Genomic DNA, 25,395 nt, shown 5'->3' with positions numbered 1-25,395 from the left:
CCACCCCCTTTTGCCTCCTACCTCCCAATCCACAGATCCTGGTTGGCCCCAACTCCCAGTGAGCCTGGCTAGGGTCGTCCCACCCATCATGGCCACCCTTCCCCACTCCCTCATCTTGGCAGCCCTGATGGGTCGTCACCTCACCTGGTGGAAGGCAGGGGCTGTCCCAGAGGATCTGGGAAGCAGCCTGAGGTCTCAGCACGAACACCAGGTGTGGAGTCAGGGGTCTTGGACTAGAGGCCCTACTCCACTTCTCCCGGCTATGTGACCCTAAGCAACTCACTTCCCCTCTTTGGGCCTCAATGTCTTCATCTGCAAAACAAGGGTAAAGCAGACTTCTCAGGGCTGTTGTATGGATATGATTAGAAAGAGACATCGCCATGGCTCTGACTCTTGGGTCACAATTTATCAGGCTCTGCCTCTGAAAGTTCCAATGCTAAGAGCTTCTCAGACCGTCCCTTCCTTCAACCCTCCCAAAGCATGCTATGAGCATGAGCAAGGCAGGGTACGACACGGTGGTTAAGGGTGGGCTCTGGAGCCAGACTCCCCAAACTCAGATCCCACCTTTACCCCTAATCGGCTGTGTGACCTCAGGCAAATGACTTAACCTCTCTGTGCCTTATTTCTTAATCTGGAAATGATGGGGTCATCGGGGTCCCTGGTAAGTGAACAAGGCAAGTACCCTACCACATCAGCTATGATTACTACTGTGTGGTTCTGGACATATCAGCAAGATGGGTTTGGAATATTCTCCAGGGAATGCTGGAGGCCCTGGAATCAGTCCAGAGTTTCCTCTGGGAACCCATGGATGGGGAAAAGTGCTCTTGACTGGTTGAGGCCTTAGGCAAGACTATCGGCCCTGAGCAACAAGCCCAGCTCTGCAAGCTCTCCTCCCTACGGGAACCTCATCCAGTTCCTGTACCCCCTGGGCCTCAGGCTGACAGGCTGCACAATGTGGGCACGGCCTGCATGCTCCCTGGGGACCATCCAGCTCAGAGAATGTGGGGCTGGGGAGGCCCTGAGGAGACCTGCTCAACAGCCCAAGGGATCACCAGGGCCTCCTGAGGGACAGGCCAGGAGGCCTGGGGACAAAGAAAACCAATTTCTATGCAATCCAATCTACTGGGGTCATATCAGCACTCATATAGTCGGTGTCCCGTGGGTCCCACTGACCCAGTTACCCGCAGCCCCAGGCTTGATGGAGGCTGGGCCCCAACCACTGTATTCCCTACACAATGGCTCCCTGGTACAGCATTCACAGCACTGACTGTGCAGCAGGTGATATGCTAGTCCACAGAGGGATACAGAGATGAACTGGCCAGGCCTTGTGTCCGAGGACACATGCGCTAGCAGGATACCTGTTTGTGGGACTTTCAGAGGAAATAAAATATATAATATTTTTTAAGTATAATTTTTTAAAATTTTTAAATGGAGAACTCCCTAGGAGCCTGAACTTTCTTTAGAATAAACTAAATGATGGAGGGTGAGCCCCCTGTCACTGGAGGTAATCAAGGAGAGGAGAAAGAGTCACTGGTTGGTGTGCTGTGGAGAAAGAGGGAGAGCCAGGCCTGGACCTTAAGCACCGCCCCTGCCCCCCCCCCCCCAGCATCTAGAAAATGCTCGTGCCCTCTTGGGAGGGGGCGAGGGGAAAAAGACAGCTCCTGGCCCCAAACTCTTACACTGACCAAGACCACTCCTAGTAGGGCACTCAGAAAAAATACGAGAGCCTTCAAGACCCAAGTAAGATGGCCTGGTCTCCGGTTGCAAAGCTTGTCGGTTTGTGGGGTTTCTGTTCTGTTTGTTTTGTTGGTCTTTGTGGTTAAATCTGATTATATACAAGTAACACGTGTTTGTGGTGAGGCAGGTGTGTGGAGGTTAAGAGCTAAAGTACTAGAGTGTTTGAATCCCAGCCCTGCCACCCCAGCATGGGACCCTGTGCCTCAGTTTCCTCCTCTGTCAGTCGGGGAGAACAGCAGTACGCATGTCACGGGCCTGTTGGGAGAACCAACGAGGAAGGCACACGGAACATGCTCGGGACAGAGCGTTACATTGCTGGCCCTGCCCCGGGAAGACAAGCAGCTGGGCATCATGGGAAGGTATGACCATAAACAAAACGGGGATCCATCTAGTGCCCTTGACCAAGCTCCCTGCAGGCAGGCCTGGGTCATATCCACCTCCGCCTCCCCAGTGGCCAGGACAGGCTGGCATCTACTAATTGCTCTGGAAATATCTGCAGAATAGACAAAAGACTAAATGAACACAGACATGATTTGCATCCTTTGTTCCTACAACGCCATGCTGTGGAGACCAGGCGTCATTCCTGGATATTCGAAAACTCCCAGGGCCTGGACCTTGTCGAGGCCCTGCTCCAGGCAGTGTGCAAATACTCACTTGTCAAATTCTCACGATAATCTAGAAGGTAGATACCAGTAGTTGTTCCGGTTTTACCGAAGAGGAAACTAAGGCGCAGGGAGGTTGAGGAACTTGTGTGAGGTCACACAGCGAGGGTGAGCGGGGACAGGGAACCACCGTGGGCAGGGAGGAATCAGGGGCTGCTCGTGGGGTCTGCTGGGGGAACTTGTGGCCCCACCCCCTGCCCTCAGGACAGCTCCCACGTGGAACAGCCAGATGCCCTTGGCGGATGGGGCATGGGCAGATAAGGCAGCCCAGGCCCCTCTCCTAGAGAAAGCCAGAGGTTTCCGGCTTCGACCAAGCAGAGTGTGCTCAAGGCACATTTAGGGTGGGGTCTGGTGTGCTGTGTGACCTCGGGAGCGACCACCCTCCTAGACCCCAGGCTCCTTTCCTGAGGCAGGACCCTGTCTCCCGGCCTTTTGGTTCTGGGGCCCAAACGCCAAGTCACCGTGAGTTGCCCACTGAGAGGAACCAATCCCACATCTCTTCCGCCACTTGCACACTCTGAGGTACAGATAGACCCTTGGGGGGCCCAGGGGAAGTGGTGAGGCCTCCGCACTGGGGGTGCCTGAGGTTCCCAGAGGAAGGAGGCCCCTTTCCTCTGGGGGGCCGCTCCTAACCTCAGGCTCCCGACTGAGGGCTTGTGCACGAGAGGCACCAGGAAGGATGCTCACCGCCCCAGCCCTTCATGCTCGGGGGGTCCCCGACTGACTTGGCATCTCGCCCCCAAGCTGTAGCCCCGGCCCCGCGTCACGTGTCACCGTCTTGGCACTGGCTCTCCCGCGTCCCCAAATCCTCCTCAAGCGGAGCCCTCTCCCACCCCCGGGGCCGTTCCCTCGGGGGGCGCCTGCCTTCCGGGGCCCGGACGCCGGGGTCCGTGGTGCACCCTCCTCCCTGCAGCCAGAGGCGTCTCTGTAAACCACGCGGGCAACGGGGGCCTCGGCTGCTTCGCGCTCCCCACGGAAGACTGGAAACGACCTCCGTGTTCGGGGGGGGGGGGGGGGGGATGAATAAATGACGGTCGGTGCCCCGCGGGATGGCCGCGCAGCTAAGCAGCCCGAGCAGACGCACCGGTAGGCCCAGGGAGGGCACGGCCGGGGCAGACTGTCCTCTGGGCCTCTCGGGACCTCAGTTTCCTCAACTGGAGAAGGGGGGCAATGACGCTCCCTAAGTCCCGGGGTTGGTGAGCGGGGTAAATGAGCCAGCGCTCGCCAGGGGCCTGGTGCGGCATCGGCGGGAGTGCGCGTGAGCTACGGTGGTTCCCTAAAGGAAGCTGGCGTGTGCGTGTGCGTGTGCATGTGCGTCTACGAGAGCACGCGCGTGGGCTGTCGAGGTGCAGAGAAAGTTCTGGAAGGATTCCAAGTTCTTCACGATGTTTCATCCAAAAGGTGTGGGACAGGGAGAGGAAAATCCCTTTTTTACTTTATGTGCTATATCACTTGACATTTAGAAATTACTTTGTCAAGAATTGTTTTTTAATGAGACTTAAAAGAACACACACACACACACACTGAAGAGCTTCCCATGACTCCCCTCTGGATGAGGCCTAAACCCCTCTCCCGGGTCCACCGGGCCCTGCACAGTTGGTGCTGTTGCCCTCTCTCATGGCCCCTCTGCTGGAGGGCACCAGGCTCTCCCGCACCTCCTGACCTGGCCATGCCCCCTCCCCAGGCCCACAATCGCTCACAACACCCAGCAGAGTCTGGGGAATAAACTGCTATTCAGTCACAGCACACCGCCCCTTCCTTCCCTACTCTGAAGAGTGTCCCCTCCACTCCTTCTAAGGGCAGAGGGAGGCCAGGGGATTAGGATCTGAGAGTGAGGAACCCAGTCAGGCCTGTGTTCAAATCCTGCCTCCACGACTTACGAGCTAAATCTTCTTGGGCAAGTCACTTTGTGTCTCAGCCTCCTTATCTCTAAAATGGGGATAATAATAAACCTAACATCTGAGGATCAAACGAGAGAGGCCATGTGTCAGGCACAGAACAAGTACTCGAGAAACAGCACACAATGGTGTTTGCTGGCATTATTAACTGCAGGGGATAAGAGGAACAATGCAAGAGGAGGCGGGCGTTAGGTGTCAAGGCCTTGAATGCCGAGCACAGAGCTGAGAATTTTACGTGCAGTTGATACTCAACTGTCCAGATAGCACAAGAAAGTAGGGACTACAACTGCCCATTAACAGATGGGACCACGGTTCAGAGAAGCCAAACCTTGCCTGAGGCCACACAGCAAGTGAGTGCACCAGGGCTGGGATGCTCGCGGTCTAGGAGAGTGGCATGAGAAAGCACCTCTGGTGTACCGCCCACTTGTGCAGACAGCCCCCACTGCTCCAGGTGCATCCACACTCCACCACCTCCGCCTGCCTGACACAGAGGCAACACCGGGGTCAGAGGCCAACCTCTGACATCACTGACCATAACTCTGGACCTTCCAGGGAAACAGAAGCATCATAAAAATACAGGCCCAGAGCTAGAACACCAGGTTCAGAGGCCAGCTTGCCACTTCCTAGTCATGCAGCCCCAAGGGGGCCTCAGTCTACCCCTTATCAAAAACGGGAATCAGCATAATCGTTCCCACATAACTAGTCTTGTTGTAAGAAAACATGAGGTAATACTTAGAGAGAGCCTAGCAGATAGGAAGTGCTCAATAAATATTAGCTATCATCATCATTACTGTGAAAGACCTTTTTTAGATCCTTGTTCTTTTTTTTTAAGGTTTTATTTATGTATGTATTTGAGAGAGAGAGAGTGTGTGCGAGCAAGGGGAGGAGAGAGGGAGAGGGACAAGCAGACTCCACGCTGAGCACGAAGTCCCAGACGGGGCTCAGTCTCACAACCTTGAGATCATGCCCTGAGCCAAAATTAAGAGTCAGATGCTTAACCAACTCAGCCCCCAGGTGCCCCAGATCCTTGTTCTTTTGTAATCACTCTTACAATGAGGGAAAGGCTTCCCAGATTACTACTATGTGCCAACCTCTGTGCATGGCCGTGGAGGGACTGTCTGGTGGAGTTCATTAGGAGCCCAGGCCTAGAAAAGCTAATTCACAGGGAAAGTTGCAGAAAAGACAAGCATGTCCACTAGTTAACCTTGCTCTGAGATCCTTGCCAATCCAGTGAGCTAAGAATAAGAAATGGAAGTAATAAAATGAAATTAGAAAAGAGAAGACAAGTGTCATCTGCAGATGTATTTAGCACATATCTGGGAAATCCAAGAGAATCTGCCACAAAACCTTTAAACAAAAAGAAAATTAACTAAAGTGGAAGGAAATTAAAAGTTACTACCCCCAAATCAATGATGTACCTATATACCAACAGCAATCAGAAAATAAAATCAGGAGCTCCTGGGGGGCTCAGTCGGTTAAGCAACTGATTCTTGATTTCAGCTCAGGTCATGATCTCAGGGTTGTGAGATCAAGCCTCGCATCAGGCTCTGTGCAGAATCTGCTTGAGGATTCTCTCTCTCCCTCTCCCACTGCCCTTCCCCCTGCTCACGCTCGTGCTCTCTCTCTCAAATAAATAAATAAATAAAATCTCTTTAAAAAAGAAAAGAAAATCAAAGAAAGCATTATGAAAATATCAATTCTTCCTAAATTAATCTGAAGATTGAATGTGACCCCAATAAAACCCCAACAGGATTTTTTTTTAAATCTAGGTATATCAATTTTAAAGTTACAAGTAAACGTAAATGTATGTGAGTAGCCAGAAAAACCCTAAAAAGAGTAATGAGGGGGAAATAGCCCGACCAGATAGTGAAAATTACTATAATTAAAACTGTGTCATATCAGCACAAAAACAGGCAAATCAGTGCAACAGAACTGAGGATCCAAAAATTGCACCAGACATACAAGGATTTAACACATAATGAAAGTGGTGTTTCATGCCAGTGTAAAAAGGTAGATTATTTTTTTTTAAAGATTTTATTTATTTATTTGACAGAGAGAGACACAGCGAGAGAGGGACCACAAGCAGAGGGAGAGGGAGAGGGAGAGGCAGAGGGAGAAGCAGGCTTCCCACCGAGCAGGGAGCCCAGTGCAGGGCTCGAAACCAGGACCCTGGGATCATGACCTGAGCCGAAGGCAGACGCTTAATGACTGAGCCACCCAGGCGCCCCAAAGGTAGATTATTTTTAAGATAGAGCTGAGATCAATGACCTGCCATCAGGAAACAAAGTTGGGTTTCGAACCTACTCCATATGCCTATAAATTCCAGATCCATCAGATTTAAAACACATAAAAATAAAACCAAAAAGCTTAAAAAGGGGAGCAGAGAATAAATTCTCTAATCTCGAAATGGGAAAAACATTTCTTAACACACGACAAAACCTAAAAGTCATTCTTAAAATGATAAATCTGTCAACATAAAAATCTAAAATGTCTGCATGGCTCAATAAATATAAACAAATTCAAAAGGCAAACAACAAACTAAGAAAAATATTTGTAACTCATATGAGAGACAAGGGTTTTCCCCTTCATATATAATGAACTCCCACAAAATAAGAAAAATAATCACAGATAGTTTACAGCAAACCAAATGGCTCTTCAACATATGACAAGATGCTCACCTCACTTACAAGATTATGCAAATTAAGCGTACACAATTTCTCCAACCATAGCAGAATACACATTCTTCTCAAGGGCACATGGCACATGGAACATTCTCTGGGATAGACCATATTCTAAGCCATAAAACAAGCCTCAATAAATTTAAAAGGAGTGAAATCATAAAAAGTATATTTCCAACCACAATATAATGAATTAAGAAATCAATAACAGAAATTACAAATATGTAAAAATTAATACACTCCTCAATAACCAATGAGTCAAAGAAATCATCAAAACAATAGAAAATACTTTGAGGTGAATGAAGATGAAGACACAACATATCAAAATGTATGGGATGCAGTAAAAGTAGAACTTAAAGGTTAATTTATAGCTGTAAATGCCTATGTTAAAGAAGAAGAAAGAAAAAAGAAAGAAAAAAGAGGAAAGATCGCAAACCAATAACCTAACCTTCCACCTTAACACAATAGCAAAAGAGAAGCAAATTAACCCTAAAGCAAGTAAAGGGAGGGAAATAAAGATTAGGGCAGAAATTAATGGCATAGAAAATAAAAAAACAACAGAGAAAATCAATAAAACCAAAAGTTGCTTCTTTAAAAGAGATCGACAAAATTGACAAAACTTTAGCTTCACTGAACAAATAAGAGAAGACTCAAATTACTAAAATCAGGAATGAAAGACAGAACAATACTACAAACCTTACGGAAATAAAGAAGGTTATAAGGGAATGCTATAAACAATCCTACTCCAACAAATAAGATAACTCGGATGAAATGGACAAACTCCTAAAAAATACAAACTACCAAAAATGAGAAGAAATAGGAAATGTGAATAAAGCTAAAACAAGTAAAGATATTGAATGAGTAATTTTAAAACATCTTACAAATAAAGACCCAGGCCCAGATGGCTTCACTAGTGAACTCTACCAAACATTTAAAGAATTAATACCAAGTCTTCACTAGAAACACCATCCAACTTGTTCAAAGAAGCCAGCATTACCCTAATACCAAGACCAGAGAAAGACATCATTTAAAAAAATAATAATAAATAAGGAGAAAACTACAGACTGCTCTCTCTTATGAATATAAGATATAAAAATCTTCAACAAAATACTAGCAAACTGGATTCAACAACATATAAAAAAATTATACATCATGACCAGGTGAATACAAGGTTGGCTTAACTTCCTGAAAACTGATTAATGTAATATATCATACCAAACAGAATAAAGGACAAAAAACACACAGTAATCTCAATAGATGCAGAAAAGGTATTTAACAAAATCCAACACTCTTTCATGGTAAAAACATTCAACAAATTCCCTGGAAGTGAATTTCCTCAATCTGATAAAGGGCACCTGTGAAAAACTCTATCTAACATCATACTTAAAGGTGACTAGCTGAGGGGCGCCTGGGTGGCTCAGTCGGTTAAGCGTCTGCCTTCGGCTCAGGTCATGATCCCAGGGTCCTGGGATCGAGTCCCACATCGGGCTCCCTGCTCGGCGGGAAGCCTGCTTCTCCCTCTCCCTCTCCCACTCCCCCTGCTTGTGTTCCCTCTCTCGCTGTGTCTCTCTCTGTCAAATAAATAAATAAAATCTTTAAAAAAAAAAAAAAAGGTGACTAGCTGAATGCCTTCCCCTTAAGATCAAGAATAACACAAGGATGTCCACTCTTACAACTTGTATTTAACATTGTACTGAAGGTTCCAAGCAGGGCAATAGAGAAGAAGATGAAATAAAAGGCAATCAGATTAGAAAGGAAGAAGTAAAGCTATCTCTGTTTGCAGATGACATGATCTTGTATACAGAAATTCCTAAGGATTCCACTAAAAAATTATCAGAACTAATAAACAAGTTCAGCAAGACTGCAAGGTATAAGATCAATATATAAAAATTAAATTATATTTCTAAACACTAGCAATGAATAATCCAAAAATAAAGAAATAATTTACAATATCAAAGGACTACTTAGGAATAAGAGTAACCAAAAAAGTGCAAAATTTACACTCTAAAAAACTTCAAAAATTGTTAAAAGAAATTAAAGAAAATCTAAATAAATGGAAAGACACCCCACGTTCATGGATTGGAAGACTAAACATCGCTAAGATGGCAATATTCCCCAAATTCATCTACAGACTCAGTATAATCCCTATCAAAATCCCAGCTATCTCCTGGGCAAAAATTGACAAACTGATCCTAAAATTCACATGGAAGGTCAAGGGACCCAGAATAGCCAAAACAATCTTGAAAAAGAGAAACAAAGCTTGAGGGCTCACTCCTCTCAATTTCAAAACTTGGGGGAAAGCTCCGGTAATCAAGTCACCATGGGGGCACCTGGCTGGCTCAGATTTGGTAGAGCACACAACTCTTGATATTGGGATGGTGAGTTAGAGCCCCAGTTGGGAGTAGAGATTACTTTAAATGAATGAATGAATAAATGAATGAATGAATGATACCATGGTACTAGCATGAAGACAGAGGTATAAATCAATGGGACAGAATTGAGGGACAGAAATAAACCCTCACATTTACAGTCAATTGAGTTTTGACAAGAGTGCCAACACCACACAATGGAGAAAATACAGTCTTTTCAACAAATGGTGCATACACTGGATATACACATGCAAAAGAAGAAAGCTGGATACCTTCCTCAAACCCTACACCAAAAATTAACTCAAAATGGATCATGAACCTAAGTATGCAAAGTAAAGCTTAAAAAATTCTTATAAGAAAATATAGGTATAAATTTCACCACCCTGGTTTCTTAGACATGACACTCAGGGCATTAGCAACAAAAGAAAAAAAAATGGATAAATTGGATGCCATCAAAATTAAAAACCCTTCTGTCCAAAGGACACCATCAAGGAGTAAAAAGAATTCACAGAATGGGAGAAAATATTTGCAAATCATATAGATGATACAGGGCTCTACACCTAGGATATATAAAGAACTCTTACAACTCAACAACAAAAAGACAAACAGCCCAGTTGAAAAATGGGCAAAGTATTTGAATAGACATTTCTCCAGAGAAGAACTACAAATGGCCAATAACTTCATAAAAAGATGCTCAACCTCATTAGTCATTAAGGAGATGCAAATCAAAACCACAATGAGCCACCCCTTCACGCCCACTAGGAAGGCTATAATTAAAAAGACAGATAACAGCAAGTTGTTGGAAACCTCATACATTGCTGGTGGGAACGTACAGTGGTGTTGCTGCTTTGGAAAACAGCCTGGCATTTCTTCAAAAGATTAAACATAGAGTTACCATATCATCCAGAAGGTCTGCTCTAGGTATGTACCCAAGAAAAAAGAAAACATTCACATAAAAACTTGTATGTGAATAGTCATAACAGCGTCATTCATAATAGCCAAAAAATGGAAACCACCATATGTCCAGCAGTTGATGAGTGGACAAATAGAATATAGTTACTATATCCAGACAATGGAATATTATTTGGCAAGAAAAAGGAATGATGTACTGATGACATGCTATAACATGGATGAACCCTGAAAACATGAGGCTGAGTGCAAGAAGCCAGACACAAAAGACCGCATTCTGTATGATTCCTTTATATAAAAGGTCCAGAATAGGCAAATCTATAGAAACAGAGATTGGTTGTTGCCTAGAGCTACAGGAAGAACATCTGAGGGGGAGTGGGGTGACTAATGCATACACAGCTTCTTTCTGGGGGTGATAAAAATGTTCTAAAATTGATTGTGGTGACAGTTACACAGCTCTGTGAATATACTAAAAACCACTAAATAGTACATTTTAAATGGCTGAATTGTTTGGAATGTGAACTATATCTCAGTAAAGCTGTGATATTTTTAAAAAAACAAAACACTACAGCAGAGGGCCACTGTTCAACTATTAGATTGGCAAAGACCCCGAAATTCTATAGCAACCCACACTGGTGAGAGTGAGGAGAGCCAGGGGGTATGGCGCAAGGTCGCATCCACAAAACCTGCAGGAAGGACAATCTGACAGTCGCCATCGAAATTACGACCGCATACACCCTCTGACCCCGGAGTTTGGGATTAATCCTAGAGGAATCCTCCCATGTGAATACTAAGTGTATGACTGAGGATCTCCATCACAGAACTGTCTGCAAGAAGCAAAAGACAGGAAACAACCAAAGTATTCTTCACTAATGAAATAAGGCATGGTCTCCATCCACACAATGAATACTGTGCAACCATGAAAAAGAAAGCAGTGACAGCAACTGATCCCCAACGTATCCTGTCAAGAAAACACAGTCAGGTGTAGAACAGGGTACACCACATGCTATCATGCGTGTGTGTGTGTGTGTGTGTGTGTTACATGTCCCTCCATCTCCCTGGAAGGACACACCAGAACCCGCCCCCCCAAGGGTTGCCTCTGGCAAGGAGACCTGGGTCCAAGAAAGGCTTTTCCCTGTCTTCCTTTGTACTTTGAATTTTTTTTTTTTACTGTGGTGTGTGTTAATGCTTTTTCTTTTCCTTTTAAGAAAAAATACAGGCTTACCTGGTCTCAAATCCTGGTGCTCTCTCTCTCATACCTGGGAAAGTCACTTCACTTCTCTGAGCTTCTAGGTTCTGCAAAGAGAGGGATAATAATCATATCTACCTTCAAGGTTGTTGTGGAGGGGTAAATAAAGACAGCCTGTGCACAGGGCTCCCCGCTGTGCCTGGTGCCCATTCAGGGCACGGTCCTTGTTGTTTATCAGTAGGTCACCCTGTACACCAAGTTGGATCGTAACAGGTGGCAGCAGAGAGCCTCAGACCAAGTGTGCAGAGAACCAGCAATCCTCTCTGACCGGGAGAAGCTGGGAAAGGCTTGCTGGGAGAGGCGGCATTTGAGAAGGACTTCAAGGATGAGAAGGAGTTCCACAAGCAGAGATGACTGGGGACGGTGCTCCTGGCAAAGGGAGCCATGCACGCAAAGACCTGGAAATAGGAAAGCCCTGGGTATGCTCTCAATTGCTGTGCATTCGTTGGCTCCTTCCACTAAGCTTAGCTGAGCAGCTGCTATACGCCAGGCACTGTGGTGGGAAAGAGGCAAAAGCCAGGTGGCTATACCAGCCAAGGGAGGACTTACAGACAGTACAGTGATGGGGACAAGGAGGGACTGGGCAGAACCTCACATCCAACTGCTCAGAGAGCAGACCAGGAAAAGGAGGCTCAGAGAAGGACAGGGGTGGCCTAAGGTCACACAGCAGGTTCTCGACTTCTGAAAAGAGCTCCACCCTCTCCCTCTCCCCACAGGCCCGGAGAAGAAAAAGCCCACGGGGGCCCTCCTGATGTGTACCCTTCAGAAGGTGGACACACACCATCTAAACTGGGGGCCCCACAGAAAGGAGGGACAATTGGTTCTCAGATGATAACAACGGCTGGTTGATGGGTTGATGCACTCCATGCATGAATCCCAATGAACCCACTGCAGCCCTATGTGGTCAGCCTATTTTGCAGATGAGAAAACTGAGGCATACGGAGGTCATAGTGCTTGCCTAAGGTCACAGAGCTCTTAAGAGGCAGCAACCGCAAGGGGACTTGAACTGTCTGGGCTCTGTGGCCTCGTGTGCTAGGGCCCCACCCCCAAGGGAGCCACCAACAGGACCTACATCAGCAGTCACAACCCCCCTCAGAAGGACCCAAGGTGGGAGCTCTTCAGCCAGTCCAGGATTGTCTCCTGATAACAGAGACCCAACCAGGGTTGGGGAAGAATGGGCGGCAGGTGAAGGTTGTATCAGGAATGTGTTGGGGTGGAGGAGGGAGGAGGTGGTGGGGAGGGAAACAGCCCATCGGCAGCCATCAGTCCTGCCTCTGGAGAGAGGGACTGGAAAGGTCCCATCAGGCACCTGCCTGAGCCAGGTGAGCTACAGCATGGTGGTTAGGGGGTCCCCCGCCGCGGCCCATGGGAGGACCCTGGGTAAATGGACCAAAGCCTCCTCCAGTACCATGGAGGAGTACCAGCCCATGGTCACCCCCAGGCAGCAAAAGGCAAATGAGCTAACCGATGCAGAGCCCTGAATGCAAGGGCCACACTTCATAAACGGGGTCCTTACTACTGTGAACGTGATTGTTCCCATTATTGCTTAGCTCTCTGGTTCTCACCAGGACCCAGCTCTGCGGGGACGATCAGCCCCGTCTTGCAGAGGAGGGGACAGAGGGAGGCTCAGAGAAGCCAAGTCAGCTGCCCCGGCCGCCATCCAAGACAGAAGCAGGCCCGCTGGGGCTCCGGGGGCTCCGGGCCTAGGCCACCGTCAGCCCTTCTCTCCAAGGCCACTGGTCCCAGCTGGTCTCTGTCAGGTAGTCCGCACATCAGGGACTAAGCAGGGCTCCGTGGCCAGTCCGCTGGCCATATGGGGAAATAGAGGCCAGGACAGGCAGCGTGGCCGACCTAAGGCCACATAGGGAGTGAACATGGGACCCTTCCGAACCTCCAAGGCTGGGGCCCCAACCGCCGCCCCCTCCCTCCTTACACCAGCCCTGTGGGGCAGGACCACCAGCGCCGCCCTGTCCACGGAGGAGGCTGGAGGAGCGTGGCGAGGGTGTCAGTCCAACGCTCCCATTTCACAGACGGGGGCTGCATCCCTTTCCTGCCTCCCCTACGGCCTCCCACACTCGAATGGAAGCAGGGGTCTTCACCTGAGTCCTTCTTTCCTTTCACACTCTCAGAAGAATTACCTGTCAAAGTGGGGTGTTTTCCTACAAGTGGTTCGGAATATGGAAAAGACTCTGGCTCCAGAGTAGGGGAATATGAAAAATGACAGTAGGATTAGCTAGTATGTGTTTAGGATCTACTACGTGCCGTTCTCAGTACCCCATTTACAGATGAGGAAACTGACACACACTGATTAAATGATGGGACTAAAATCTCACCTCTTAGCAGCTAACTGGCAAGTCCCTCCCTCTCGGAGCTTCCGCCTACAGGGAAGGGCCCAAGGAAGGAGCCTCGGCTGGGCTCTTCTTGGTAGGTTCTAAGGCCACCTCGGCTCCCTCTGTAGGACTCAGTTCTATCGGCAGCTCCAAAGCAAGCTGGTGGCATGGACTGGGGCATGCTGACAGCCACACTTTCCCCCCTCACTTCCTCCCACCTAGGGTTCACACTACCCCTTCAAATGCTCCCAACAGCCCTGAAGTGAGCCATGGCCACAGTCGGGTCACACATGAGGACATAAAGTCTCCAGGAAGCTGCCCAGCCAGGAAGTGAAGACCCAGATGCCAACACAGATCCGAGTGATACCAAAGCCCATCCTGTCTCCCCTGGACCTATTAGGAGGCATGGGAAGGGCAGTCTAGGAGGTTGGCACAGCATGTACAAAGGTCCTGAGGCAGGAAGGTCAGATGGGCAGGAGGGTATCGAGTGAGAGGTCTGGACTGTGTGGGTCCCAGCTTAACTAGGTCACTGCTGGTCTTTGGCCCAGGCCTGAAGAGGTCTGAAGGAGGCCCTAGAGGGATGTCTGGCAATTTAGATCAGAAAGGCTTGAAAAACTGAGAGGGGAGGCCATGAAGGTTTTCTCAGGCCCCTGAGGGTGTGGGGTGGGGCAGGGTAAAGTTACTGAGCCTTCACCCATAGCGATCCTGTCAGAGCACAGTAACCTCCAGCTCTCATGGGCTGGAGGGGCAAGAAGGGTCCTAAGCCATGGTGGACTTCCCAGAGGAGGGGGCATCGCAGCTGAGGTCCAAAGACTGGGCAGTGTATGAAATGAGGGAGGGGAAGTATGATCCAGGCAGAAGCAACGGCTTGGGCAAAGGCCTAAAGGTAGGATCATTAAGAGAAAGGAAGGGAGCTGGTCAGTGTTAAGTCCTGCAGCCTCAGTCTCCCCAGCAGAAAATTGGGGGAAAAGACAGGCATACAGTGGGTGGCTCCAGCTTTCTCACACCTACTTCCCACCATCCCCCCACCCCAAGGCCCAAGAGGTCAGTCACTGGAAGGGAGTTGCCAGGTCCTCCTGCCCATGGGAGCATCTTGGGGCCAGTGAGGTCGGCGGGCGTGGGAGGTTTCACCCACCCTACTCTGGCCTCTACCCCAGAGCCTAGACCAGGCAGCCCGGCCAGTGGGTGAGCAGGACGGCTCACAGGCCAGGAGGTCACAGGGCAGGAGGTCACAGCCCCGGGGTCAGGGAGCCTTCGTGAGACATCATCCCCCTCCACAGACCAAGAGCTGAGGCTCAGAGGTGGGGGTCCCAGGCCCGGGGTCACACAGCGAGGCGAGTCTGGCCCCTGAATGAGGGTGTGGGCATCGAGACTGAAGAGAAGATTCTCAAAAGGCACTAGGCCCAGGACAGGCAGGTTTCAGGGACCCAGCCAGGTCCCACCTGGCTGAATGGAAGGCCTCCATCAGAATCGCTGTGTGATCTCAGGCAAGTCACGCCGCATCTCGGGGCTCAGAGGCCCTGGCTTGCCAAGGCTTCCTCAGCAGACACCACTCCCGACCCCACCCCCCACCCTTGGGGCCACTGAGGTGACAGTTTTGCTTTCTCCAGGCCTCTCCAAGGTCGTCTCTCGGGGCTCCCGGCTGCCCCACCCCCACTGGCCGATGGCTGATGGGCCTTGGGGGGACAACTGCCAGCCAGAGGCCTCTGCCCACCGCACTCAGGGGCTCACAGCGTTCGCTGCTCCCTGCCAGCAGGTCCGCCCCTCCGCTCTGGGAACACAGAGTGCCCCCTCCCCCCCACCCACACCCAGGCAGGGACTCCCTCTAGAGACACTGGTGGGCAGGCGCACCTGGTGGCCCAGGGCCCTCCACAGTCAGCCCTGAGCTCCACCCCCTCCCCCAACCGCGAAGCCCACGCACAGGTGGCCCACCCTGGATGTGTGGCCTCGGGCGTGCAGACCTCCCTTCACTTAACCCATGAAAGGATGCCTCTGCCAGACCCGAGGGAGGGGGCATCTGAGCCTGAGGTTGGGTCGGTTGGCAAGATGGCCTGAAATCTCCTACCTGCTGCTCACAGGATGGAGGCCCGCTGCCTTCTCCTTCCTCCCTCCCCCTCGGCCCTCCCTTCAACTTGTAATCACCCTCTAGCCTTCAGACTTGGCACATACTGTCCCCGCCCCCAAAGCTTCCCCACCTGCCCCCCTTGACCCTTCACAAACTCCAGGGCAAGGAGGGAGGGATGGAGGGAAGGAGGGAGGAAGAGATGGGGGGAGGGGGGAAGGATGACTGGGTCCCACCAGGGCCCCGGACAATGAAGAAGTACAGGCCTGGTGCTGGGTCTGTCCACCCCCAGAGGCTACACCCCGACCACCCCTGTCCCCGGCCACTGCCTGACGCATCCCCGGGGCAGAGCTTCTGACCTCCCTGACATACACAGGGCAGTGTGCAAGTTGGACACAACTCCAGGCCCCAAGCCCCACCCGGCACGGGCCCGGGCACAGAACGGGGACCAGGGGATGTTTGCTGAGTGAGCAAGGAGGGAAGAGCGAGCCAGGGGCCCTCCACGGGCCAGGGCCGCCGCAACATGTCTGGGCCCGAGTTCCTGGAGCAAACACATTCAGGGCGGACAGGCCTCAAACCGGCTCTGCCAGTGTGGCAGGGGCGGGGCAGGGCACTGCGGCTCGGGGGCTCGGGCTGCGGGGATGCCACGGGGGACAGGACCCGCAGCCCAGGGGACAGGACCCGCAGCCCGGGGAAGGCAGAGGCCAAGTGGACCCCGGAGCTCCCACTAATCCCTGCCCCATAGAGACAGAACCATTCCAGCCCCTCTCAGGTTTCTTCCTGGGCAGGAAAGGGACCCCCCTTCCAGACTCTAGGCCCTGCCCTGCCCTGTAGAGTGCAGGCTCCCTTCCCGCTAGGACCTGTCTCCACCTGTCCCCAGCCTAGAAGCCCTAGAGGGAAGGAGAAGGGCCTGGCCCGGAAGTGAGTGGCGCAGGCCGCAGGCCACCCGGTGTAAGACCCCGCTCTGTCCCTATGGCGGCTTCGTGGCCAGCTTCCCCACGTGGAAAGTGGACTGGGCATGGATTCCAGGGACCTTCAGGCCCCTGGTGTGGAATTACCTAGAAGAGACCACTTGGCACCTGCAGCCCTGCCCCAAAGCCCAGCACTGTGAGTGGACATAGCCAGAGGCCAGACTTACACACAGGTCCTTACTCCCCACAGAAACAGCAATCATAAAACCACCTGCTGATCACTTAATGTTCACTGTATGCCTGGCATCAGGCATGACACTTTACATGCATCACTTTACCTGTCCTCCCAACGTGCTGTGAGCTAGGGACCCCCCGCAGAGGAAACTGAGGTCCAGGTCACATGGCAAGTGAGAGTCCAGGCTCCTGACCCCACCCCTGAGGTCACACTGAGCAGCCTCCATCTCCCCAGGATAGCTCAGGGCAGGAAAGAAATCTCAGGTACACCCAGAAATCTTTAGCTGGAACTGGGGAGGCAGGGTCCATATTCCTCAAATCCACAGATCCTCTGAGTCCTGAGAGGCCAAGCCCCAATCCTGTCCCACTGTGTAACCCAGGCCGTGGGTGTACCACTCTTAGCCTCGGTTTTCTCATCTGTAAAATGGGCAGGGTCCTGCCACTTTCACCTCATGTATGCAGCTGGAAGGCTCAGTCCAGCCCTCGGGACAAGGTGAAGAAGGCACTGGGAATTTGTGCCTCCAGATGGACTGGGGGGAGGGAACGAACATAAACCAGAAGCCACAGTGGTCTGTGGCGGGGACTCAGCCCCTCATCACCAGCAGCCCAAGAAGGAAAGATGATTCCTCCTGCTGCCAGTTCCAAGTCCTGTCAGTACCCCCTCCAAACACATCCTGAAGCCACTTCCCCTCACCACGGCCACCCCCTAATCCAGGCCCAGCCTCCGCCTCCAAGCTGGCCAACTGGGGGCAGAGAGCCTTTCTGGAATGTCAGTCTTAACCATCGCTCCAGCTTCAAGGCCCCTACAACACAATGGACAAAGTCCTCACGGGGGCCTCCCAAGCCCTACAGAGGACTCTCCCAGCCCCACCCCCTCCACTTCTGATCTGCTCGCACTGTCCACTGTTTCCCCTTTCCCTGAGAACCCAGTACACACACTCGCCCAGGCCTTTGTCCCTGCTGCTCCCTCTGCCCGGAGCACACTGTCCCCAGACTGTCCCTCCTTCACTTCCTTCGTCATGGGCTCAGAGGGCCTTTCCTGGCCACCTGTTCAAATGGCAACACACCCAGCCAGCTCTGTCCTCTCTCTGAGTCTCCTTTCAAAAGCTCCCTCCTCACAGAAGGCCTCTCTTACCTCCCCCAGCCCAAGCAGGGACCTCCAACTTCTCCTTCCTAGCACGGCCCACAGCTCTGAAGACACACGCGTCTGAGGCGGACAGGGACCACTCCTGTCTCACTCACAGCTGAATGCCCTGCGGTGGTGTGATATTCAAAACAGTTAACAGCTGGGATGCTCGGCTACTATCCGGTCAGAGTGGACACTGGCCGAAAGCACAAGGCCTAGCATGGAGCAGATACCTGGTAATTACTGAACGGATGGACGGACAAACGGATGGGAGGATGGCTGGACGGATGGATAAGTGAACAGTGGGCTTGGGACTTGGGACTTGCCAGGGATGCCCAGGGCCCTGAGAAGGTGGCCCAGAGAAGGGACAGATCCGCCCAAGCTCACAGCCAGGCTCTGGCCTCCGCGGCTGCAGCCAGCCCAGCTCTCCCTCTGCACAACCCGACTTTCATTTCCCATCCTCTCTGTCTGAGGAAGCTCCTTCCCCCGCCCGGGGAAGTGGGTGAGGAGGAGGGGCAGGCGGCCCTCTGCTCCCCGAAGAGGGGGGCACCCAGGCTCCATCTGTCCCGCCACAAAGGGGCTTTGTCCTCGGTGTCTGTGCTGAGCCTGGGGCAGACCGGAAGCCACCCCTCAGCTGCCCAGCAGGTCCCATCACCCCGGTCAGCCGGGCCCACAGCTCCAAAGCCAGACCCCAGGGGCTGGCATGGTGTTGGGCACAGCCCTCTGAAATCTCACTAAGCCCTAGAAGACTCTAGGGTGACCCTCATTTTGCAGATGGGGAAACTGAGGCTCAGAATGACAAAGATACTTGGCCGAGGTCTCCCGGCCCACAGAGAACAAAGCTGGGTTTCAAACCCCTGTCCATCTGGCACCAGAGTCTTTAGCCATGGTTCTCAACCAACCTTGCCTGGAGTACAGACCCTCTGGGTTCAAGAGGGTCGAGTGGCCTTTCTGGAGACACAAATGGACAACGATGTCTAGCCCTGCACCCAAGCAGGGAGACCTTTGCCCTGGCAAGGTTTACCCAACAAGGCAGGGAGGCCAGGCCCTGAACCCAGAGCACTTGCCCCATGCCCAGCCCATGTCCCAAGCGCCTTCGGAATCGGCCAGCCAGGCCCCAACACGTCTCCACCACTTCCTTCCAGGCGGGCTTCCGGTAAGGATGTCCAGGCAGGCAGAACGGGGCTGAGGCCCCCACCCCTCACCTTGCCGCTCCCACATCAATCCCAGACCTGCCATTTGTCTGCCATTTGCCGGCGCCCACCTTCTCTCCAGGGCCACCTCACCAAAGCAACAATGCTGAATGAGCCAGTCCTGCCCAGCAGTCTCTCCTCAGCCCCGGGGACAGCATGTAGACTCCCCGAGCAGGTGCTCAGGGCTCTCCACGGATGAAAACCAGCACCTCTCAAGTCAAAACTCTACCGCTCCTTGGGGCTCCAACAAGAGGAGCTGGTCATACCACACCTTCAGGCTCTGGTTCAAGCTCCACCTCCCTACAGAGAACTATGCCATCCTTTCAGGAATGTCACGTACCGCTTCCTCCAGGAAGTCCTCCCTGGTCTGCTCCCTCCAAGGCCCCAGACCAGGCCCTACCTTCTGCCCCAGATAGGGGTTCTTGATCCCCATCTGGAACCCCAGCCTCCCTGGGCTACCTTCACTTGACAATAGTAACTGAGCACTGGAGAGCCAGGTCTGACCCTTCTCTATATCTTCCCTTCACACCTTTAGCAGAAGGCCTCAGCAAAGCCTGGCAAGGTACTGAGGCCTTGCCTGGTCAACCTAGTCACCTTCTAACTACCTTGTACCTGAGCTGACACTCCCCACCTCCCCAGGCTATGCCTGCACCCACCAGGTGAGTTCCCACCTCCAGATCTTCGCCCAGGCTCTCCCTTCTTCCTGGCATGCCCTCACCATTCTTTTTTCCTTGTGAGCTCCTGCTCATCCTTTAAGACCCAAGCCAGGTGTCACCTCCTCTAGGAAGCCCTTCTGGCCTTGTAATGGGCTGCCACAGTTCCTACAGTGCCTACCCTGTGGTAGGGCAACGATCAGGCTCTGTGTCCGCCTCCACCGGAGTGCAGGCTGGTCCCAGGGTGCATCCCTTGGGGTCCAGCAGCAGGTAATCAAGGGTCCAGCAGCAGGTAATCAAGAGTCCAGCTGCCAACTCCCTACCCAGAGAATCCAGGGACAGAGGCCAGGAACAACTCCCAGAGGCAATAATGAGTCCTATTTTGCCCATGCTGCCCACAGATCTAAGGTATGGGCGGAGTGGTGGTTGGGGGGGGGGGTGCTTTCTGCAAATGGCCAACTGGTAACCAAACCCACGTCGTTTCTATAACTAGGGCACAGGAGAGAAACGGGAACAGCAGACTTGTCCCCAAATAGAACTGTGGCTCATCTGGTTCCAGGGCCTTCGGGAACACCTGGCAGGGAGGGGGGTGGGGAGCACAGGTGGCTGCTCGCAAGGCTCTGAAAGGAAATCTGAAGTTCGGAGGGCAGGAAGGTCAACATCACCGCAGCCACGCTGACCCCTGCCCCCTCCCCTCAGGGTCAGTCTAAATCCTGGAAGGTAGCAGTCCACACCCACTTACCCCCAGCTAACTACAGGGTGCTCCCTAAACTGTCCTACCTCTGAGCCTTTGCTCACGTGGGTCCTCTGCCTGGAATGCTGTTCCCCCTTCTTGCCAGGCAGAATCCTGCCCATCCTCATCACCGTAACCACCAGCTGGGGCCTTTCTCTAAGCCTGGCGTGGGCAGGCATCTGGGGGGAAATGAGCTTATCCAGTCCTCCCAACAGCCCAGTGAAGAGAAACGCCTGCCCCCATCTCATAGATGAGAAACTGAGGCTCAATAAGAGAAGCCGACTGTCCAGGGCACACAGCAGAGGCGGCGGGTGAACCAGGTGATGTGGTGGGACCTGGGCGCCGGTAGCTGCAGGGCACCCAGAAGGCCTGGCCAGGCCTGGTTCAGCCTCCTAGACAGGCCCAGGCTTGAGAACTTGGCATAATTCAGGGACAAAGTGCACAGGGCACAGCCCCTGCCAGACTAGACAGGAGCCCCTACCTCCCCCAACCCCCACCCTAAGGTGGCTGCTGACTGAGGAACCACATTGGTTTGATGTGATAGAACTATTTCCCCACAATATGCACAAACCCACTGCACAGATGAGAAAACTGAGCCCTGGGAGGGGACAGTTTCCCCATCTGGAAAGTGGGATGAGCCCCCAGGAACCTGTGACATCCCTCTGTGGCCTGGTGGATGCTATTTCCTTTCTCTGAGTCTCAGTTTTCCTATCTGGAGCATGGGATTGTCAATCCTTTCCTCTTCAAGTTGATACAAATTATAACAAAATGGCGGCTAACATTTACTGAGTGCACACTACATGCTGGCTTTGCTGAAAGCATGGTGCACCTCACTTGATCCTTAGAACAAGCCCATGACGTGGATACTGTCATTAGGCCCATTTTTCAGGTAGAAAAGCGGACGTACAGAGAGGTGAACTGACTCACCAAAGTCACACAGCTTTGTGGGTGACAGCAGTCGGAGGTGGAGGAGAAGCCCTGGGGCTGGGGCTGGGGGCTGGGGGGCTTCCCAGAGCAGTCTCCTGGCCTCACCGCCCTGAGAGGAATGCCGCGGAGGAGCTGGAGGAGGGCCAGGGGTCAGACAGGAGGCAAAGAAGGGCTCGGCCTGGACGAGGCAGGACAGGCCTGTAGAGTTCACGGGGCCCTGGGTCCAAATTTATGCACTGGGTGACCTTGGGCAAGTCTCTTTGCTTGTCTGAGGTGAAATGGGGCCGGAACCGCTGCCCTGCAGGATGCTGGGAGGACCCGACCCAGGGCCCAACGATGTGCTGAGGGAGCCAGGGGACTTCTGAAGGAACCTCAGGGGCTGGTCACCACCATTCCCTCAGGATCACGGTTGCATCTGGGTCTCCACTCAGAAGGGGTGGGAACGTGGGCACAACCTGCCCCTTCTCTGAGTCCTAGAAGGAACCCTCCCAGCTCTGCCCGCTTTGCAGGCCGCGTGGCCTCAGACAAGTCACTTCACCTCTCTGAACCTCCAAATCCTTTCATGGGGCTCTGAGAGAGGGGTTCCTGTCTCGGGAGACTGGGGGTTCGTGGGGGTGGGGTTCGGTCCCATCCGTGCAAGCAGAGAGAGCAGCTGGGGTGACCCTGACTTGGGGCCTCGTTTCCTCATCTGCCAAATGAAGATGATTATGACGGTTCTGCCTCCCTCCTGGCCCTGCCGGGGATGCCCAGAGGGGGCTGTGGAAAGCGCTTTGTAAACTGTCAAGTGCGGCACCCGTGGAGTGACGGTCACCGCCGTACTGCCTACGAGGCGAAAAGAATCCTATGACTTGCCATCTGGGGCAGAACGTGCCAGCGCCATGAGGGAAGGCAGAGAAGGGGCAGCGGGGTGCAGAGGAGGGAAGAGTGGACTCAGGCTGGGGCACAGAGGGTGGTCCCTATGAGCCTTCTGGAGGCAGAGGCTTCTTAGCCACTGAGACAAGTACTGAGAGGGAGGGCCCACGGAGGCTGGACAACCCAGGCTCACAGGGAGACAGGTGGCTAAAGCGCCGCCTGGGTACAAGAGAAACGGGGGTGCGGCCGGGGTGCGGCAGAGGAAGAGCTCACCTCCAGGAGTCCTTGCTGCGGAGCCCCGGGCCCACCTGGCCCCTCTCTGAGCCTCAGCGACCTCCCCAAAAGCACCAGGCAGGCCAAGATGCAAAGCCCCCATGGCTCCATCAGTGGTCACCTTCGGACAGATGGACCCATTCGGTGAGGAGGCCGCGAGTGCCGGGGATTAGGGCACCGGGAGGCCTTGACAAGTCGCAGGTGGGCAAGTCACAGGTGGGCGGAGGTGGGAGCTGGGCTCAGGGAGGCTGGACAGCATTGGTGGTTTCCAATCCACCCAGTCACGAGCACTGTCTCTGGTTAACCTTCCCCTCGGCCACGTCCCGTAGGACAAGCCTGCCCCAGGCACAGGCATCCAGTCTCAGCCCCGGGGAGTCCCCGGTCAATTGGCCCGCACTTCCGGTCCCGAATCCCCGCCTTGTCAGGGAACTGCCTTCATAATCACAGGCCCCCAGAACCAGGAAGCACCTGCTGTGTGCGGACTCTGCCAAAGCAGCCCTACAGTAGCCCCTCTGACCCTCACATCACCTTGGCAACGCTGGTCCTGGCACTGTCATCCCCGTATCAAGGACAGGGATACTAGGGCCCCAGGCGACTGTTCTCCCACAATCCTACACAGCAAATGGCAGAGTCAAGATTTGAACCCAGAACCAATGGGCTCCAAAAGCCTTGCTACGTCCACTCCCTTAATGCCATGAGTATCCACTGAGCACCCGTGAGATGCCAATCCGTGGAGCTGGGGGCTCCCTGCAAGACCCAATACTCCAGATCCGAATGGAGATCCAGCCAGAAGCAAAAGCCCAGAAAGTCGGGACTACTTGCCCCCAGCAACACACCAACCCTATTCCTTGGGAAAGATTTCAGGCAAGCTGGGTGCACACTCAGTGGGAATCGGATGCTACAAATCACCCAGAAGCCAGAAGTCTGGGCTCACACTTTACTGTGCTGGGAGACGGTGGCCCCAGCCCTTGCCCCCTCTGAGCCTCAGTTTCCTTTCCTGTGTAGTGGGAACAAAAGTTCTGCCCACCCCATGCCGGGGCAAAGGATGGAATGGGCCACCTTGCAGTGACCTGGCTGGAGAGGGCATGACGTGAGGACATCCACATCAGACACAGTCAAAGGCAGGGCAGCAAATCTGGGTGGGCCGAGAGACGGTAATCAGGCCCGGACAGGGGAGCTGAGTTTCCTGACACCATCCCAACCCCAACTTCCACCCCCCGGCACCAGGAGTCGGCCTGTGCTGGCCTCGCAGCCCAGCACGTCTGGGGACTCAGAGGACTCGTTCCCACAGTCTCTAACAGCCCCACATGGGCTGTTTCCATCTTCACAAGGGAGGTGTGCAGAGGCCGAGGCTCCTTTGGACCTACAGTGGGAACGGGGCCTTGAACACAGGGGAAGCAGGCAGCGGGCCTACCTTTCCCAGAACTGTGATGCAGAGCCAGCCACCAGGTAAAGGCAGGTACAACCTCCTCCCACTCTCCCTTTGGCCCTACTAAGGGTAAGCCCCAGGCCCATTTTACAGCTTCAGAAACTGATTCCGCTGCCAGAGGAGGAAGGACTTGAGTCGGGTCTGGGTCTTCCCCACCCCGATTTATCTGGTTAATGTGTGCTAAATGCTTTATTTCAGTCCTCTTGGGCATCCTAGGAGCATGACTCCTATTATCCCACTTCACAGATGAGAAAACTGAGGTGCCCCCAGAGGAAGTACCCGCCCCCCCGCCCCGCCCAGTGGCTTGAGTGGAAACCAGAGTGGTTTACCGTGGAGATAAGGGGGTAAGAGCAGTTGGGGGGGGGGCGGGGAAGTAAAGGGCTGTAGGGACCCAAGGGGAGAGAGGGTGTAGGAGCCACACGACCCAGGCAGGAAGTGGCTTCTCCTCTCTGGGTCTTAGTATTTACATCTGGAAAATGGATCAATCTCACATAAGGCAGGCTTTCGAGAAGCTGGGCTGAGCTAGACCAGTAGTGCTCTCCCCAGTTGAGCCTCCTTGTACAGCAAGGGCAGAGCAGGGCTCAAGTCACCCAGCACACGGGAGGCCTTTCCCAGGCCATTCCTGCCCAGACCAGCACCTTCGGGCTCCGTGAGTTCATCCACTTAAAGCCTTCACGACACAGCCGACGAAGTCACCCAGTGGAACACGGCTCAAGGCAGGTCCCCTTCCCTAAGCAGCTGCCTGATAGGGAGATATTTATTGTCTCCATTTTCTTTTTTTTTTTTTTAAAGATTTTATTTATTTATTTGACAGAGAGAGACACGGCTAGAGAGGGAACACAAGCAAGGGGAGTGGGAGAGGGAGAAGCAGGCTTCCCGCCAAGCAGGGAGCCCGATGCGGGGCTCGATCCCAGGACCCTGGGATCACGACCTGAGCCGAAAGCAGATGCCTAACAACTGAGCCACCCAGGCACCCCTATTGTCTCCATTTTCAAGACAAAGAAAAAAAGTCTCAGAAAGATACAGTGAATGACCCAAAGCTACATAACAAGTGCAGACGGTCAGAACTCAAACACAGACCTCTCTGACTCCTGAGCCCTTATCATACCTCTGGTCTCCAGCTGACCCCTGCCTACTCCCCACCCCACTTCCAGACTCCAGCCGCCCGGC

At 52.8% G+C, this 25,395-nt stretch overlaps 1 protein-coding gene across 3 annotated transcripts in view; it reads right to left on the bottom strand.

Annotated features, from left to right (window-relative positions):
* The window catches only part of SRC (SRC proto-oncogene, non-receptor tyrosine kinase), a 31,879-nt gene extending 20,364 nt beyond the window's left edge, over positions 1 to 11,515 (bottom strand). For 2 of the 3 annotated variants that reach the window (XM_021689261.1, XM_044918939.1), the window contains exons 1-2: positions 11,479 to 11,515; positions 145 to 312 (exon numbers count right to left, since the gene is read on the bottom strand). The gene's annotated coding sequence lies outside the window, so the exon portion shown is untranslated. The remainder of the gene's footprint in view (positions 1 to 144; positions 313 to 11,478) is intronic. The other variant, XM_044918940.1, reaches the window with a different exon arrangement.
* Between the last annotated feature and the right edge of the window lie 13,880 nt (positions 11,516 to 25,395).

This window comes from Neomonachus schauinslandi, chromosome 10 (genome assembly GCF_002201575.2).
Source record: "Neomonachus schauinslandi chromosome 10, ASM220157v2, whole genome shotgun sequence".
NCBI lineage: Eukaryota > Metazoa > Chordata > Mammalia > Carnivora > Phocidae > Neomonachus > Neomonachus schauinslandi.
The sequence above is the reverse complement of the archived record's forward strand: the minus strand, read 5'-3'. Positions and strand labels throughout refer to the sequence as shown.